The sequence below is a fragment of the Girardinichthys multiradiatus genome, chromosome X (genome assembly GCF_021462225.1).
Source record: "Girardinichthys multiradiatus isolate DD_20200921_A chromosome X, DD_fGirMul_XY1, whole genome shotgun sequence".
NCBI lineage: Eukaryota > Metazoa > Chordata > Actinopteri > Cyprinodontiformes > Goodeidae > Girardinichthys > Girardinichthys multiradiatus.
Window position 1 is genome coordinate 19,679,380 of NC_061817.1, and position 19,488 is coordinate 19,698,867.

Here is a 19,488-nt window from a genome sequence, read left to right on the forward strand (position 1 = left end):
ATTTAGTTATATCAAAGGCGTTTCAACTATGTGAATATGTATATGTATATTTTTCCAAATATGACTTTTTAATCTTTGTCCTTCAAAAACATGTTTTCATCACAGTGTAGAAATTAAATTTGTCTGGAGGTTCCATCAACAGGACAAACGTATTTAAATAAAGGAGGCAGTTTGGCTGTTTGTATTAACTGCATCACAGCAGAGATACATCTGACACATGCAGGAACCCAAGCCTGTAGAGTTGGAGTTTGTCAACCCTGTCTTGTTCTTTAAAGACAACAGTTCATATTTCTGAACTCAAGAGGGCGCTTTGCACTCAAACTTATTGTGAATTTGCATTTTTTTTACACCTCTGATATCAGACCAGGAAGGTAATTAAGCAATCCACTCATATAATCTAGAAACATATGAACATTCCCTCCTCTATCATTTAGTAATGTCATAGTTTTTCAGTTATTTGTAAAAAATAAAATTCACATAACCAGTTCCTTGCATTGCTGATAATCAGAAAAATAAGAGTGAAGTCAGATGAATATATAGAACAAGCATTGGATTGTTTTAGCACAGGTATGTTCAGCATTTATTTGAACATTTTCATGACTCTTTTTAAACAAGTCACATAGCTAGTAATGCAGTGCTGTCTTTTTTGTCTTCTTTATGTAATATGTTGAACAGTAGGCATCAGCTTGTGCTTTTGTTCACCACTATTGGTTATCATTACCTCATTAGTATGCCTGGATGATTTCAGTTGTACTCAAACTGCTATGTGAGAGAAACAAAGTGAGGATTTTCTTGTGCAAGCACGTGGGATTTAATGTTACTAAACCCAGAATATTTGTACAACCATAGCTTACATGTGCACAGCCACACATTTAGTTGCACACACACATTACAGCTTGGTTAAAATGCCAGACGATTAACAATTGGAAAGAAGGGCTGCAAGTAGCAGTGTGAAAGTGCTTTACCTTTTCTATGCTATGTTCTCAAAATGAAACACACACACGCGCACACACGCACACACACACACACACACACACACACACACACACACACTCACACACTTTCTTAGACAAATTAGAATAACGAGTGATTTTGGCTTTTGAACAACAAACCTGCCTACTGCACCTCTAAAATTGGATTTAAGAGGAAAATCATTTAACATTATGCTCCTGAGTTTATAATGTCAAACAGATGAGACGTGCTACAATTAGGCAGAAACACAAACTCAATCTCACACACACACACACACACACACACACACACACACACACACACACACACACACACATACCAAACTCTGTTTATTCTAGCCAATATCAGAGAGCTGGCAGTGAGGAGAAACTGTTGCTAAGAGACCCGGCTTCCTCGCCTCTTGCCATTCAACATCATTTGCTGGCCTTTACAGTCACTTTTCTAACCACTCATCCCGAATTGTACGATGTTCCTGTGGAGGAAAAAAAAGGGGTGTACCTCTCTGCTCTGACGAGGTGTTTCCAGTAACCAAAAAGAAAATGTTTTATTGAAGCCACAAGTTTCGGAAAGAAAATAGGTGTGTGTGTCAGCAGCAGTTTAAAGACCAGATTAACACCAGGTGAACAAACTGGGGGAGGGCCTGGGGTTGGCAGATGGAAGTCTCCTTTTTACTCCTAATAGTGTATTTATTGCTTGATTCAAAATGCTGCAGCAAGAGTTCTGATGAAAATTAAAAAGAGAGATCATATGTCTCCTATTTTAGCTTCCCTTCATTGGCTCTCTGTTAAATCCAGAATAGAATTTAAAATTCTCCTCCTCACATATAAAGCCCTTAATGATCTAGCTCATCATACATCAGAGATATGATTGTTCCATATGTTCCTAACAGAGCACTTCGTTCTCAGACTGCAGGTTTACTGGTGGTTCCTAGAGTCTCTAGAAGTAGAATGGGAGGCAGATCCTTTAGTTATCAGGCTCCTCTCCTGTGGAACCAGCTCCCAGTTTTAGTGAGGCAGACACCCAGGCTACTTTTAAGGCTAGGCTTAAAACTTTCCTTTTTGATAAAGCTTATAGTTAGAGTGGCTTAGTTTATCAGGGAGGGAGCCTTCCTCCCTCCCTGTTGGGTGGAGTAAGGGGAAGTCAGGTTTAGCCTAAACCGGCTCAGTTATGGTTGAGGTGCAAACAGAGCCTCCATTTCTGCTACCTGTGTGACCCCTTCTCTTTTCTGATGGTTGTGATCAGTCTCACAGAGAGAGGTATCTCAATCCTTGTGGTTTTTAGTATAACAATGACCATCAGTGGGACCCTTTGTCTTGAGACGACATTGTTGTAAATAAGCGCCGTTTAACTAAATAATCTGAACTGAAACTATCTGTGTAGTTATGCTGCTATAGGCTTAGGCTGCTGGAGGACATAATGACCACTTTCACCCTCTTCGCTACATTCTCACACTACTCTCCAATTTTGCATTATTTGCTGTTATTTCAGCTTTTAACCTTGTTCTCTCTTTTCTCTTCATAGAAGCTACACCTGGCCTGGCTCTGTGTCTACCTGTGACACCTTTCTGGAGAGGGGATCGTCTAAGCTTCTGCTGGCAACAACTTAATGCTCACCTTCTACCGATGATCCACATGGCCCTGTCTTTTAGTGTTTAACCCTTTCTCTCTCCTAGACATGGCGATTGACTGAGCTTCTACTGTGACTAACTCTATGTGCTCTCTTTCAGACTCTAACCTTGAAAACTGGCTCAGAGTTTATCTGTTCTTTCTTTCTAGGTGAAACGACTAAAGGAGCTACATCCATTAACATTTACTTTTCCTTCCCATAGAAAGTACTCCTGGATCAGTGCTTCTTTGTTCTCTTTGTGTCTCTGCTCTGTTCTCTCAAACCCCCAGTCGGTCGTGGCAGATGGCCGCTCACACTGAGCCTGGTTGGAGGTTTCTTCCTGCTAAAAGGGAGTTTTTCCTCTCCACTGTCGCTACATGCATGCTCAGTATGAGGGATTGCTGCAAAGTCAATGCCAGTGACTGTCCACTGTCTATACATGCTCATTCAGGAGGGGTGAATGCTGCAAGTCACTGACTGGATGCAATCGGCTGGGTTTCCTTAGACAGAAAAACTTTTTATCCAATTTGAACAAATAACTGTATCTGACTGCACTGTTCAATGGTTACGATTAATTGGAATGTATGTACCTGACTGTTGTGAAGTGCCTTGAGACAACATGTGTTGTGAAACGGCGCTACTGTATACTGTAAATAAACTGAATTGAATTGAATTGACTGATAGGACACAGTTTATCCATGCTTAAAATGCAGCTGCTGCTTCTGAAACACAGTGAGTGCTTATACGCCACAGGATTTTGGTTTTATCAAAATCTGAGCAAGAGTTTATCTTCCAAAATCTTGATGGCAATTACTGAGCTTTTCATCTTTTATGTCCGTTTGATCAAAAGATGCCGATCAGGACACTTTGGATTTGTTTTAGGCTTATCTAAAGCCTTTAAGCTTAACATATTCACTTACTGACAAAATTACACAGTTAATCCAATCTGAAAACCATATGTTGACAAATCATGACATGCTGTGAATCTTTGTATACTGCTTCAGAGCTGCTTCTTTAAATTTTCTGATTCTGGTCATGAACATACAGATATGCTAAGTGCATGGGTTTTATGTACTTAAATGATAGGCGAGGTGCTCTCTGGTGCCTGGACATGCAGTATTTGAATGGAAGTATCTGTCTGCGTTAGTCTCAGCCTCTACAGAGTGAATGATTGCAGCTGTTCTGCCAATGCAAATGGACCTGTGTGTGCAGTCCTCAAAAAGGCAACCGGCTTTGATGATGAAGGTAAATGTAGGTTGATGGCTAAATTTTATAAAGCAAACGTCAGCAGAATTACCACAATGAAAGGAAAACACAGAAAAACAAACTGCAGCGAATCATTTTAGGATTTCTAACACACACACCTTGCCTCACAGATGATCTCTGTTTAAGATGATTACAGTTATTTCAGTGTCCAACTAACAACAACAGCATAGCACAGCCACAAGTAGATATTTATACATATTCCTGGACATGGCTTGGAAGGCGTAAATGCTTTTCTGGAAAAAATAAAGAAGGGACCTTTGCAGAAAAGGTAAAGTTTTAATTCATGGGTAAACCAAGGTAAATATTTCCAACATTGTGATGAAAAAAGGCGTTTTGGAGGTAGATAATACATAAAACAGAAATGAGTTCAGCTGTCAAAATGTTACCTTCAGAATAAAGGATTCGCCACTTTGAAACTGTCTGAATAGAAAGTTTTCAGAATAATGCTTCCCATTATCAAAAAGGAAAACAAAATCCAAAATTGTTGAAAATAATCTTTGGGCAGGTATAAGACATACCTTTCAAAAAGCACACATTTCTCTATTAAAAAACGTTTTGTATTGGTCTGATGTAATATTCTTATCTTAAATGCCGTGTTTTCATTAGGCTGTAGGGAGAAAATCATTATTAACAGAAATAAAAGCTTGAAAACATCAGTTTGTGTGCAGTTAACCTATATAATGTGTTTCACTTAATGAGGCAAGTTACCAAAATAAATGAACTTTTCAACAATATTCCTATTTACCAAATGGGTCTGTAGATGAGAAAGGGATGGATCATGTAGGCTTGAAATTTAATCAAGATGTTTTGTAGCACTTATAGTGAAGAAGACAAGAGTGACGATAGAAAGTGCAAATTTAAAAAACAATCAACACCATCCTTCTGTCATGATCCACAGCTGTTTGTATTTTGGTTCACTTGTGTTTGTAGATAATTTTAGTGTTATTAGTGTCTCTCCATATTAGTTCATTCCTTTATGTTAAGTTTCTCAGTTCTTTGTTCTGTCCTGTTCTGTGGATTTTGGTGTAGATTTGTATGTTGGCATTAGTCCTTAGGTTTTGGTTAATTAGGTCCTCTAAGTTTCCATGTAGATTCTCCTGGGCCCATTAGCCATCCTTCCCTCAGTTCCCTGCTTATATTCTCCCTTAGCTGCTCCTGACTGTTGATTATAGTCACCTTGTTTCTATGTCACAATCACTTCTCCACAGTATTTAATCTTCTTGGTTTCATTCTCTCACTGTTGGATTCTACTGCTGTCCCTGATGTCTGTCTGTAAGGTTTCCCTTTATTAGGTCCATCATTCAACCAGACATCATGCGTCTGCCGACGTCCTGTTGCCATTTGGTTTGTCAACAGCCTCCAAACACCTTCTATCTATAGTTATCACTGAATATGACCACAGCCTTAAAAAACATACTGGTCTATTAATAAAGGCAACCATTATCCCCTAGACTTCTTAACAACAGGAATTACATTAAGAAGTGCAACTATAGTCATGTGAAAAAATCAGGACACCCCACTTACCATCATTGTTAGCTCTTCAACTAATAAGGCCTGGTTAAAATTTTTTAAATCTCTTACAAATACACTAAATGTGCCTTCAATTTGTGTAAGATATTTGAACAACAACCTAACACCTGGATGAGATACTCTGGCATAACAAATATTTTATAGTCTAAACTTATAAATTATGTCCTCCTCAGTTGAATATTTTTCACTATTTACAATAGAGGAACTTAAAATCATGTCCGATATAGAGTAGGAAGAAGCATTAAGTCATGAATCTTTGCTTTTCCATCAAAATTGTCCCTAATTTACCATTTTATATTGTTATGTATTATTGTTACCGGGCTGTTTCACTTAATGCTTTCTCCTTACATGGTTTCAGTTACCGTATTTTCTCTTTTTTTAGTTAGTTGAAAACTCTTCTTTTTAAATTGTTCTTAGTCAGATCCTGGTTTTGGTTTCTTTTGGTTTTTTGCTTTCTACATCAAGCCAAGTCAAATTTTTGCCACAATCTACCTTTCCTTCCTTCAGCATATCTGATTAAACTCCCTGTCTTTGCTGTACATTTTGATTTTTTCGGTAAAGCTCAATTCATATCCATTATTCACCAGCCTGAACAGCTCTGTCTGAATTTGGATCCTCCCTAAAGATACCTTATGAAGCTTCTCACGATGACACCAAGGTTTAGCAGCAGAAAGTGATGTAGACGGACTGCAGTTATCTCCAGACTTCACCTCACAGAATCCTTCAAATTGTTCTTTTGTGGATGTTATCGTTGCTCCTTCATGTCATTTCTCAGGTATAAACTGCCACCTCGCTGTTGTGCAACTGACAGCTTACCAGGGGAGTGTCTGGAGAGTGCTTTGAACCATGCTTTATGTTGTGTATGTTCATGTTCGTGTGTCTGGGGTTGGTGTGTGTGTGTGTGTGTGTGCTGTCTTTACGGAGTCAGTGCTGCTGTTCAAAATTTCACTTGTCTGTTTTTATCCACTGTACATTCACCCATTGTCTGTACCTGCTTGTCCTTGTAAGGTCAGGAGGCAGGTTCCCGTCTTATGTAGTCATTGGGCGTGTCAGGGTATGACCTGGACAGGTCATCAATCCATCAGAGTGCATTACAGAGGCACAGAGGACAAACAACCATGCACACACAAACTCATACCAGAGGGCAACATAGAGTTATCAATTAACCTAACAAGCATGTTTTGCACTGTGGCAAGATGGAGGAGTATCTAGAGCTGGGATACCCAGCTCCAGTCATCGGGAGCTACTAACCTGCAACTTTTAGAAGAATCCCTACTCCACAACCCTGAATAAAATGAATAGCTTGTTGTCAGGGCTCTGCAAAGCTGAGTGAAGTGCTTATAAGGAAATTGAGGTGCAGGATAGTTGCTCTGAAGGACTGGAGCTGGTCACTGCTGATCTACAGAGAACCCATGCATACACAGGGAAAAAAAGGAAACTCCATGCAGAAAGACCCCTGGCAAGGATTTGGACCCAAGACCTACATTTGCTGCAAGACAACAGTGCTATAAACCAGCCAGTGGATTTAAATGTTTGAAATGATCAAACTGATTTTACTATCAGACAAAGATATTCCACCATTGCAAATACAGTACAGATACTGACCAGGGACATATAGAAACCAGTAAAACAAAAAATACAAACAGAAGCATGGTAATGACAATAAAGACAATGATGGTGGTGGCAATGATGTTGATGATGATGGTGGCATTGGTGATGATGTTGATGATAGGGCCTTGATTTTAAACATAGTTGAACAATACAGAACAATAAATAAACAAAAGTGCAAACTTCCAAATTCTGACAATATTAATAAGAAAACTAATTAGTCATAATTTGACTTCCTAATTATGACAATATTTAGAAATTAATTCTAATTAATACAGAGATTAATGAAGTGCAATCAGAGTTGCAAGAGCCTTCTTCTAGTTAATGCTAAAGGGTGTTTTGGCCCAGGAGATTGAATGTCAGGGTTATAAAATCTATGAAAAATCAGCACAATTAGAGATGTTTTCTCAAGGGTGGGTGTGTTGATTTGCAATGAATGCCATAGGAATAGAGCAAGGAACTTCAGTGCACTTAACCCCATCAGAAACAAGTATCGCAAACAATAGAAAGAAACTAAGGACCATAAAAATGCAACATCAACTACCTTTCATTGTTCTCGAGCGTGAGTAATTTACAAACACTCCGGTAACGAATGTGTCAACGCGTCTGCTCCCGTGCCTATCAATCATGGCGACCTTTTGGAGCGCTAGTTGATGCTTCAGTGTCAACACTTGTTTCCATGGATACGTCGGCGACCAATCTATGTCTCAGAAACCCATGTGCTGGTTAAAAACCAAAACATGAATGGAGTGCTGGTGGTGATTGTTTATTGACCAGCATAACAATGAAGAAAAAACTGGGAAAGAGGTGGCCATTATGTGTCTTTACCCAGATAATTTCAGTCTTCCCATTTCCCAATCTGATGGGTCAGAAAGCCACTGAGGTGTCTTGCCTATTTCATTTGGAGCAGAAGATTGTCTCTTGCATAATGTATAATGAAATCTGGACTTATTACCAGTGGAGAGATATTGATGTGAAAAATGTGGCATTCTTTTCCATCCTGGGACTCAGCTTGCATTTCTCCTGGAAGATTAAACGACAAACGCTCAATATCACAGCTATCAGGGTGTGATGTTTGAAAGGGTGGTGGAATGCATTCTGATATGTGTTTGTTTCCTCTATTGCTGTGTCTGTGTTGTGTTGGTGGATGCATTGCATGTGTTTGCAGGCTTTTACAGAAAAAAATATTTTTGCTTCCTCATGGTGGAAGCAGGGATTTGTAAGTCTGGTGATCGTCTCCTCCTCACTGCCAAACTGCTGCTTCCATGTCACTATGGAGACACTGGTTGCTATACATCAACCAATCAGTGGAGAGTAAGGCATGTTAAAGATTTTTCTGTGTAAAGACTCCTTTAATCCTTTGTTTTTTGCTCATCAAAGTTTGGTGCTTCCTGTATCTGTTTCAATCCATCTCAAAAGTGGACAAAAATTAATGAGGAAGATTAAACATCCCCGGCGAGTAAAAAAGGAGCCTTCTAATGAAAGTCTTAAAAGGTAAGATTAGTGCAGCAGTCTTGTTATTCCAAGACATTTTCTTGGTTGTTGGTTTGCATTCTTTCAAAATGCACTTGAATGAGTTGTTTAAAATATTCTCTCAGGAAAAAAAGAAATCCCTGGAAGCTTTAGCAGATGAGCTTCTCTCTTAATACATACATTTTCTCGTTAAGCAATACAAGGTAAATTGTAAAAATACATTCTAGAAATTGAAACCTCTCAGACAGGAAAAACATACATCTATCTTAAAGCTTCCTCTTCTAGTGTGCACATAAAGTCTATCTGTGAAGTGCGATAACACTGTCTTATCTTTCTGATACCCTCTTCTTCTTCACCTGCCAAAATCTTATGCTGTCCCATCTGTTTGTTACATCTTCTCTGCTGTCCAGTTCTGCTCATATCATGAATGCAAGAACAGAGTAGAGGGTGACACAGGAGTGGATTTTCTCTCCTGTCCCATCCCGCTCCCACAGAAAAATGTCTTGTCCCATCCCAATCCCAGGCCAGCATAACGAAAAAAATCCTGTCCCGTCCTACTCCTGGTAAATTGACTCCCACTCCCGTCCCGCTCCCATTCAGAACGACTCCCACTCCTGTGACTCTCCCATTTTTGTTTTCTTCATTTAGTCTTTTGGCAATTTCTTTGTTTGAAGGACCAGTTAGGTCCCTGTTTTTAGTTGTAGTAAAGGCCAGTTAAAGTTAAAAGAATAATAATGAAGAAATAATAAAATATCAAACAAGGAAACAGACCATGCCTTGAATAAACAAAATGTACATAGTTGTATTTTACTTATTTATTAAGTGATCGTTTCCTTTGAACAATGACATCACTTTTATGTTTCAAGTTGCTGGAACGAAAGAAAAATGCACCTAGCAAGAGAACTGTACTTGTTGAACAGAAGGGCAAAAAGGCAAAACCTTCACAATTTAGAAACTGTACCTCAATGGTTCACAGCCCTGGTCCTCAGGGACCCCTTCCCTGCAAGTTTTAGATGTGTGTCTGCTCGAGCACACCTGATTTAAATTCTGACATGACCTCCTATACAGGCATCAAGAATGGAGGGTCAAACTGGACAAAATTAATACAATAAAATCATCATTAAAGAAATAAATGTTGTGAATGTCCCATAAGTGAAGTAAATGTAACATGAAAGAAATGTAACATTAAATGTGCCATTAAATTAAAGGTACCATTTATTTATTTAATACATCATTAGAAACAATAAATGTACCATTATATCATGAAATGGACTATTATGCAATTAAATGTGCCACTGAATAATTAAGTATAATTTTAAAGACGACATGACGTAATTAGTGGTACACTTAATATTTAATGATGTATTAAATAAATTGTACATTTAATGGTACATTCAATTTTTTTCTATTTCACAACATATTTATTTAATATCTTCCCTTGATGAAGCCTTTCAACGAGGTCCGCGAGGGGACATGGGGGAATTTTTTCTCTTTTGTGTCCCCACGCAATAGTCTTTGCGTTATCTCGCAATACTTTGTGGGATAGTTTCCAAACCAGATAACTTCAAAAATGAAACAAACACTACACCCGTTTTGAGATTTATTGAGTTTTATTTTGAAATCAGCCTTAAATAAAATTATCTTCAAATCAGACTAAAAGACAGTTTTTATCCACAAGCTGTCAAACAAACTACTGAACAATAATACTGCATGAAACCACATCTATGACACTTTGTTTGCTTATTACTGCTGCATGATGTGTACTTTTTTTTGTACGCCATTAGTGTTTTTGTTTTTATCGTGATTTGAACGGTTCTTCTTATCCTAAGCATTTTATCGCATTGTTTACTGCGTGTTAACCTGCATATGACAAATAAACCATATTAATGCCATATCAGTGTTGTTTGTTTTATGAGCAGTTTGTCATCTGTGCTGTTGCTCCAAAATGCCGAACGCTAAAGTATTGCGTGGGGACGCAAAAGTAATAAATTTCCCCATGTCCCCTCACGGGCGTCCGTACCTTACCTCTTAAATCTTTAGAGCACATGCAGCCATTTTGTTGGTCAGATGAGACTTGACACATGATGGTACTTTTGGTTTGATGAATGAAGAGATGCAGGACTGATTTAATCCAGAATTTGTCTTACAAGTGTTCCTTAATCACTGGTGAACTTGATTACAACTAAACACGTTTTACAAGCAGCAGACTGCGTGTTAACACCGTTGCATTCAACTCTCCTGAAGTTCGGTAATATTTGCGACTTTCCTGTCAGCTCTATGAGTTTAATAGATAAGTCCTTACTTCTGACTTTACGTTGCAAATACAATTTTACCACGTCCAGTTCTCCACCTGCGTTTGTTCCCTCCATCCTGAACGCAGGTGGAAAACATCGATCAGAAGCACTGCACTGTTGGCTTCTGGGTCGTGTAGTTCATTTGATTCGCATTATAGTATAGGCTTCTTGGAAAAAAAACTACACAATAGCGGCATCGATTCAAGTTTTGTTTTCTTAAAGTTTATAACGAAGTCTCAGTTTTACATTTCCAAAGACAATTGATCCTAGTTTATTTTCCCTCCTATTGGTTAGTTCCCGCTCCCGTCTGCTCCCGTTCATTTTTTATCCTGTACCGTCCCAATCACGTGATCTTTACTGATGCTGTCTCCCGTCCCGCGGGATTCCCGTGGGAATCCCGTGACCCGTGGGACTCCCGAAAAAATGTCAGCCTCTAGAACAGAGTGACCAGAATCTAATTGTGAATGTATCAATTTGTGGTTTAATGCTCTGATGAGATGCTGAAAAAACATTGTTAATTAATATTCTTATATCAGACAATACTACAAATTCAAAATATACAGTTGTGTCTTCGAATGTATTTATAGAAAATCGTAACAGACAGACAGACAGACAGACAGACAGACAGATAGACAGATTTATCTGTCCAAGTGTTTTCAAAAGCCAGCTGAATTTGTTGTTAATATACAACATTGAATAGATTGTCTTTCTTTACATTATGAAGCATTAGCAGGCTGATATTATTAGCTGTTTACCTGCTGAATAGCAAAAACAAGCTAATGTCTTAGCAGTGTTGTGCAATTATAATAATTTGATTATGAATATTTATTAAAAATTATAATTACCAATCATAATTAAAAATGTTTCATTCCTGACCAAAATCACCCACAATGTTTAGATTTTCAAAATATACTATGAAATAGTGATTATTAGGGTACTAGCACTAAATCACCATGTCACAACTGTATTATCAGACAGTTAACCAAAAAAGGGGTAATATGAGCACAGGCCTTCGGACAGCAAATCACATTTACATAAAGATAAAAAAAAAACACTTTTCTTTATAATTGTGTGAATGTTTTCATTGAAATTTTCCACCTTACAGTCAAATATGCCAGGTAATGACATTATCCACTTGAAGCTAGTAACACTCTATAAACTGCAAAAAAAAAGAACAAATAATAATAACAATAACAATAGTAAAATTGAAGATTAATCAACTGATGAGTAATGAACAACTGGAAAATGAGAAATTGTCAAAGCTTTGGATCAAATGAGAATGTGAACATCATCACCAGAAATAACACTTAAGCATTAAATGATCACTACAGTCAATACCAGAAATGTATGGACAAATGTAGTGATGATAAGGTTAGCTCAGAGCTACTCAAAGCATCGGTGGCAAAGAGGGAGCCAGGCTAACTTAGCAAGCTAGTTAGCACCTAAAGTTGCTAGGCTGTTAGAATGGTAAGCTGGCTTGTTTAAACCTGGTCCAAACAAAGGAAGAGCTGCATGCAGGATACAAGTGGGAGATGGAGTGAAATGGAAAAAGAAACAGGCCACCGAAAAATAAACAGTGCCCAAAGCACGGGAATGTTTCATTATCACAAAATAACTTCAAACAGTAAAAATCTGACTCAGTAGCTCACGTAAAAGCCGGTCGGTGGAACCCATGGTAACTTAAAAATAAACATTGAAAAACCCCATCACTCGGCTGAAGTTGCAGAGGAAGCGTCAGCTCTATGGTTGAAGCAAACTGTTCAAAGTCACATAAAACTATCAACAATGATGATCCTGGATGGTCCCATTTTCAACCTAAACTTCTGCCCAGACACATAGGCTTTTCTTGAAGAATGTCCTCTCGCCAGCAGGATCAACGTCGTCCCAATCTGGAATGGTAACTCTGGCCTGCACAAAAACGTGTCATCTTCTAGGTATACAGAGCTGCAAAACTGGGATTGCAAATTGCTATAACCAGCTCTTTTTCCGGGATAATTAATGTGAGTAAGATCAGCTGTGTACGCATACAGCTAGATCTTAAAACTTCGTTAAGCTTCCTTTGAGGGAAAAATTTCACCTCAATGAATGCTGGGAGGTGTAGTTTGATCAGTCCTTCTTTCCGGTAGATGATGGCCCAACACTTTTTTGACCCTGTGATTGGTTAAAGCTATTAACTTCTGTCTTAACCGCATATTACCCAGCATTTGGGTTGAAGAAATAACTCAAGAGATGCTTTACACTCACTGTATGACTTTCACATTACTGTATTTGTTTTTTGAGATTTTCTGAAGCAGTACAATGGAGTGGCTGTTAAATTAGCATTAGAGTTAGATGGGGTATTGTTTTCATATTCCTGTCAGGTATCTTCAGGTTCTTCAGTCAGTTTCATGTTTAATGTTTTTTCTTTCTATTCATATCACAATTTCCTATTGAGAGAACAAAACAGGCAATCCAGCTACAATGAGATCACTTTTGTTTACATTACTGTATGTGTCTCGCCATAGAAAAACCCCCAACTAAATGAAAGTCCATGAAATTAAATCTAAGACTGGTCCACTTATCAAATTGATGTTTTTAGCTCTAAACCCCCTTTATGGCCAGAAGTTGTTCACAGCCACCTCCCGGGAGGCTCAACAGGCCATTATAACCTGTGAATACCAAACAACAAATTCTGCACGAGGGAGACTGAGGCGATGATGACATCTTTCAGCAATATAGACAATGTTACCACACAAGCTTGCTGACCCATAGGAAGCTGAGTCCCCAGAATTTAAATGTGTTGGCTGGGGTTTCCTGCCAACTTTAATACCTCTTAACTGAACAACAGTTTGTCACAGGACAACCATAAACCTTTGGGAGTTTATGTGATATAGACCAACACAAAGACAAACATGGTTTTGAAATAAAAAAATAAAAAATTATATTAGTGTGGTTTCATATACATACATATGTATTCAGCTCCTTATAATCCAATACACCAGAATAAAATCCAATACCTACATATTAATAATTAACTATAATTATTATTAATTAACATACATACAAACCTATCTAGAAATGGTTGTCCATCTCATTTGAGCTTTTAATCTATTCATTTATCCACTTCTGTGCTAGAAAGGACAAAACAAATAAGAGAATCAGCTAAAAGTTTTATTTCTGTAGGTGATTCTATAGCAGCTGCAGTGATTTGCAGCTGAAGTGGAAGAATCTGTTGCTAGGATAGCAATTAGTTCTACATGCCACAAATTTTGCATTTATAGAAGAGACAAGAAGAAAGCCATTGTTAAGAGAATTTCCATTTAAGTTTTACCATTAACCATGTAAAAGGCACAGCAAACATGTGAAAGAAGATGCTCTAGTCAAAGAAAATTAACACTCCAGGTCACCCTAAACACATTGTCCCTATTCTGACACATGGCAGTGGCAGCAGTATGCTGTGGAAATGCCTTTTTTTGAGCAGCTGGTCAGAATTGATGGGAAGATGGGTGGAGCTAAATTAAGGACAATCCTGGAGGAAAACTTGTGAGAGGTTCACTCTCCTGCAGAACAATGACCCTAAACGTCTACTAAGAGCAATAATGCAATGGTTTAGATAAAACCATATTCATGTGTTGGAATGGCCCAGTCAAAGTCCAGCACTAAATCATACTGAGATTCTGTGGCAGCACAAGGAAGAAAGGGCAAAAAATCGATCTAGATCTGGACAGTTGGTAGAATACCCCAAAGATGGTTAAAAAAATATTGACTCAGGAGGACTAAATACAAGTTAAAGTTACTTTAGTTTTAAAATTTTAAAATCATTTGTCTTTTTTATTAATTTTCACAATTATGCAATAATTTGTGTAATCACATAAAATACCAGTTTGCAGCGCAGTGCAATTACTACTACTTTGTGCTGCCTTGTCTTGTTCCCAAGCTATAATAACGATGCACACACATGACAAAGTTTTAATTAATGAGCCCAAAAAACAAAGTTTTTTAAAAAACCTATTAAGAATTTGGTGGTATTATTATGCAAAATGTAAAAAAGCTATAAAAAAACTAGAGGGAAATTAAAAAGAAGACAGAGGAAAAGGATGAATAAGGATCAGTGGGAGGAGGTCAAGCTAATATAAGCAAGACAGAGACAGAAAAGATAACAATCCTACAGGTGGAAGCTAATAAATTCATCTGCAGGGCCCTAAGGTGCTGGCAAGGCTGTGATAAAAGTTATCCCCACATATACCTCCCCTCACTTTCCCTTTCACCTGAGTAGTGGGAACAAAGACACTGTGAATTTATGAGTTTCCCTTTCACAATATTACTGATGATAAATGCTTCTCTTCGGCTTTTCCGCTCATATGGTTCTTGATGACAGACTTCTGGTGTGTTTCAAGTCTGAACCTAAATGAATAGGACCGATTTCATTTATCATTGTTGATTATATTGGTTTTAGGCAGAAGGCGTTTTAATGAAAATAATAACTATGAAGTCGGCCAAATAATATTTAATTCATTCTCTTTTTACTCTGGTTTGTGATTCTTCCTAGCATTTTATCTTAATCTTGCTCTTCTGATATGTAGTTTTTTTTTACCTTCTAATTGATTCGCAATGAACACCTGGGAGAATGATATGTTCTTAAATTTTGCAAATAACAAATGAGGAAATGTGACACGCTCCAATACTCTTTCCTCTGCTTTGCAATTTGCCTCTGAGTTTTCATTAACCTGTGGAGAGTTGAGGTGAACATCAAGACATCTCTTTCCTGTTGTAAAGGGCTTGTTGTGTTTGACAGCCAGGCTCAGTCACCCGCATCAGACTGAAATGCGATGGATTATTAACATAGGCACCTTACTCCCTCGAGGAACAGCAGTGTTTGAATGAAAATCAGCAAATATTTCCATCTGCTTTTTCTTTGGCATCACATTTATAATAAAAGCAAGAATTATATGTGGGAAATGACAGTGTAACAGAGATTCAGCTGTAAGCTTATTTTCTGTTCTTCTCTGTAACTGTAAAAATGGAAGCAGCATTGTGGGTGTGAGTGCTGCACAGCATGGGATTGGGATAGGAAGCTCAGCATGAAGCAGGAGGGAACAGGAGAGAACCGGAGGGATGTATGCAGCTCTGACCAAGAGTCAGTTTTTTACACCTCTTGTTCCTTATTTCAGGCTACTAGTAATAAGTCTCCCTTGGTTGAAGTCACACACTCCTCACAATAGTTGGAAGGTATTATTTGAACACCAGCAGTTACGTCCGTTCCTACTTTCATGTTAGCTGCTCTGTTTTTAGAAATCCCCAAACAGAGAATATCAATATCTGACATTGCTCATTACTTGTGTATTAAGCTTAACCACAGATTGGTCTAAAAGTTATCCATCCGTGTTAACGCTTCCGGTATTGCTTTTATATATATATATATATATATATCAACCAACCTTGGTCAGGCTTGTATGCTGCTGCTCCTGTTTAATAAGTTTCCAGCTGAAAGGTCTGAGACTCAATGATCAAGGTTGCATCGGTTGCTGCAGGTCTTAGTCTGCAGAGATGTGGACTTCAGCTTGTGACTTAGATTCAAGTTGTACTTATATTGCAAAATAAAGGCTTCATCTTGACTTTGACTTGTGCTATAAAGATTTAAGGCTTGATTCAGAAATCCGTATGTCTCGTAATGTTGAAGTCAAGACCACCTAACCCAAGAGCCCAGTCAAGACCAAAACCAACAGAAGACCAGGACTTTGAGAGGGAAAGACCTATTGCAAGACCACAACTAAACCAGTGCAAGATATGTCTGAAGAACCTAAAGGTTGTCAAGAAAAACTGATGCTGCAGCATTCTGAACATCACTAGTAAGTGAGTTACCACTGATTGAATGTATTGTGTTATTTTACTGCACTTTAAAGCTACCAAGTTGTCAAACATATAAATCGGCATCTAATTGACTCAAATCGGTATAAGGGACAATAATTCCTGTTTAGTACATCTGTAATCTAAATTCTTCTTTTAGATATGTAAATCGTGTAAACCATATATCTCCTGTCATAACAGGATTGTTCATAGGTGGGCGGACAGCCTGGAAAGAATTAGATAATGAGATGGCATTAATCTGATCCACATTCTCTTTGGTGGAGGTCAAACAACTGGCAGCTTTTGTCAGCTGTGAAAACAACCATACATGAAACAGAGGAAACTTCATTTTGTTATGGCTGCCATGCCCAGGATACTGAGGTAAATAACATGAGAGAATAAGGTCAACCCAAATCAGTAACAGTCTAAGGAGCTTAAAGCAGAGCTACATGGATGAGATGATTGTGAAGTTTAGGTTTGTAAAAGAAGAAAATCGGAGTGTTGTTTCCCTTTCATCCTTATGTCGACCCAATTTTACTCCCAACTATTAAAAATAGGAGAGAAGTTTGTACATAAATTGCATTTTAAAGCACAAACTGGACCATTCAAGAAAATCAAAATTCATTGAGCAATTACAAACCACTGTGCCTGACACAGCACATGTTTTCCCTTCTCTCTTTCCATGTCATGGTCACTATGGTGATTATCAAGCTTTGACCAAAGATAATTTTTTTTAATGAGGAAAAACCAAATGTGAGCTTTAGAAAACTTTTGGCTGTGCTTGTATGCTTTTCCTCCCACGATGTTTCTGAATGAGTCACAGGGCTGCTTGATGGAGAAGAGAGCTTTTACCAATCAGGCGAGTAAAAAAGAAAATAAAAAAATTGTTTTTCTGAGTCATTCAAAAGGTACAATTAGCTGTGTGGTAGCTCACAGAGCACCTGAAAGCAGGGTACAAATGCACAATACTCGCTGTAGTTTTTGCACAAAAAAAACAAAAACAAAAACAAACATGGGGCCCAAAAGCTGGGTCTCTTAATGGAGACAGCAAAAACAAAGCAAAAATGCATACACACATTTAGGAATTCTCTTTTTTAATCTTGTTAAATCTTACAAGATTTCAGAAGTCGAACATGTAAAAAGTTACATTACAAAAAAGTGTTTTTGTTGTGGCTGAAGGATAGCATTTTACTGAGCCATAGCTTCAAACAACCTTTAGCTATAACACCTAGAGGAAAATGGAAAAAATAGCAACAGAAACCAATTCCTTGTTTCTGTTCAATGAATACATAAAGTACAGGAAGTTACAAAAGTTGAAGCTTAAAACTCCAATTCCTTCAAAGGTTGTAATGAATCATGCCTGTTCAGCGAATACTATTTTAGTTCTGTTTGCTGACACATTTTTAGCAACAGTAAATAAGTCAATAGGACTGTCATTATGTTCGAAATACCTCAGACCCACATATAGAGAACACTCAGGAGGAGGAAGTAAAATAAAGATTGTTTATTGAAGATATAATCAGGAATGGACAAAATATCTCACTGTAAGGAGAGAAGTGAAGAGAATGGATGAGAACGGGTAACTGAGGGAAAAACTAAACTAAGAGCAAATAGTTATTTTGATACGGAGATCGGCTTACTGGGTTATGATGGTCAGGTCGCCAGGGGGAATGAGATTCAGGATCCAGGTCTTAAGCAGGTATATCCGTAGAGAGTTCACTTGGTGCTGCTCTGTGGAGCTCAGGTTACAGTAAACAAGTTCGATGTGCGGTGGCTTACATTGGAGGGTGGACAGGGTACGCTTGTGGCTTGGCTCAGGAGACGAAGAGGACAGGAAGCTGCCAGCTTGATGTGAATCCAAACGAAGGTAGATCACAGCATAGGAATCCTCAGAACGAAGACAGGCTTGATCATACAGAATAACTTTCAGAAACGTAGTCCAGAAAACTCAGTGGTTTAGATCCAAAGCTTAGGCTTTCAAAATCTGCAGAGGCACAAAAAACAAAGTTAAACGAGGTCAAAGTACGAAGCATAACTTGGAGTGTTGCTAGAGTTTGTACCACTGTGGCAAAACACTCTTGCATTGAAGTGCTGGCAGCCTCCTGCTTAAATACTCCTCCTGGCAATCAGTGGAATAAGTTGCACCTGTCACCCAGCACACCTGAGAATAAGCACATGTAGCAAGCACAAAAACACAAACACATACCCAGATCCTGACAAGGACCATGCTAAAGCTGCCATCCATTTTGGCACTGAGCAGAAAATCTAAGATTTTTAAACGGTCAAACAGACTGAACAGATTAGTTAAACCTTGGATCTTACTTCTAGTAGTCATTGGGCAAGAGGTAAGGTACACCCTGGGCAGGTCCATCACAGGGCAACACACACACACACGCACACATACTAAAAGGCAATTTAGACAGACCAGTTAACCTAACATGCATATTTTTTGGGCAATGTGAGGAAGCCAGAGTACACAAGGAGAACCCACCCATGCATGGGGAGAAGATGCCAACTTCATGCAGAAAGACTGAAAGAACCCAGGACCTTCTAGCTGCAAGGCGACAGCCCATCAACCAGAGCAGGTATGGTCACCACACTGTAAAAACATAAACATTTGTCTGCTTATTGAGTAATAATCATGTTTGCTTCAACCAGGCTTTTTGCAGCATGTCAGATAAAGCACTGAAATAAATACATTTTATTTTTTACAAGCAGAAAAAATCCTGACAGATTAGTCATTTACCAAAATAATCATTAGCTGCAGCTCTGGAGTTAAAATCTGTAAACCTTAGGAGGTCTTCCATGCAGTTTTAGATGGTTTTTATTGATTAACAGGGGCTATTAAAAAAGCAACATTTTGGAAATAACAATCCTAATTTCTAAAATCCAAGCGAAACTAAAGAAAGCCTGA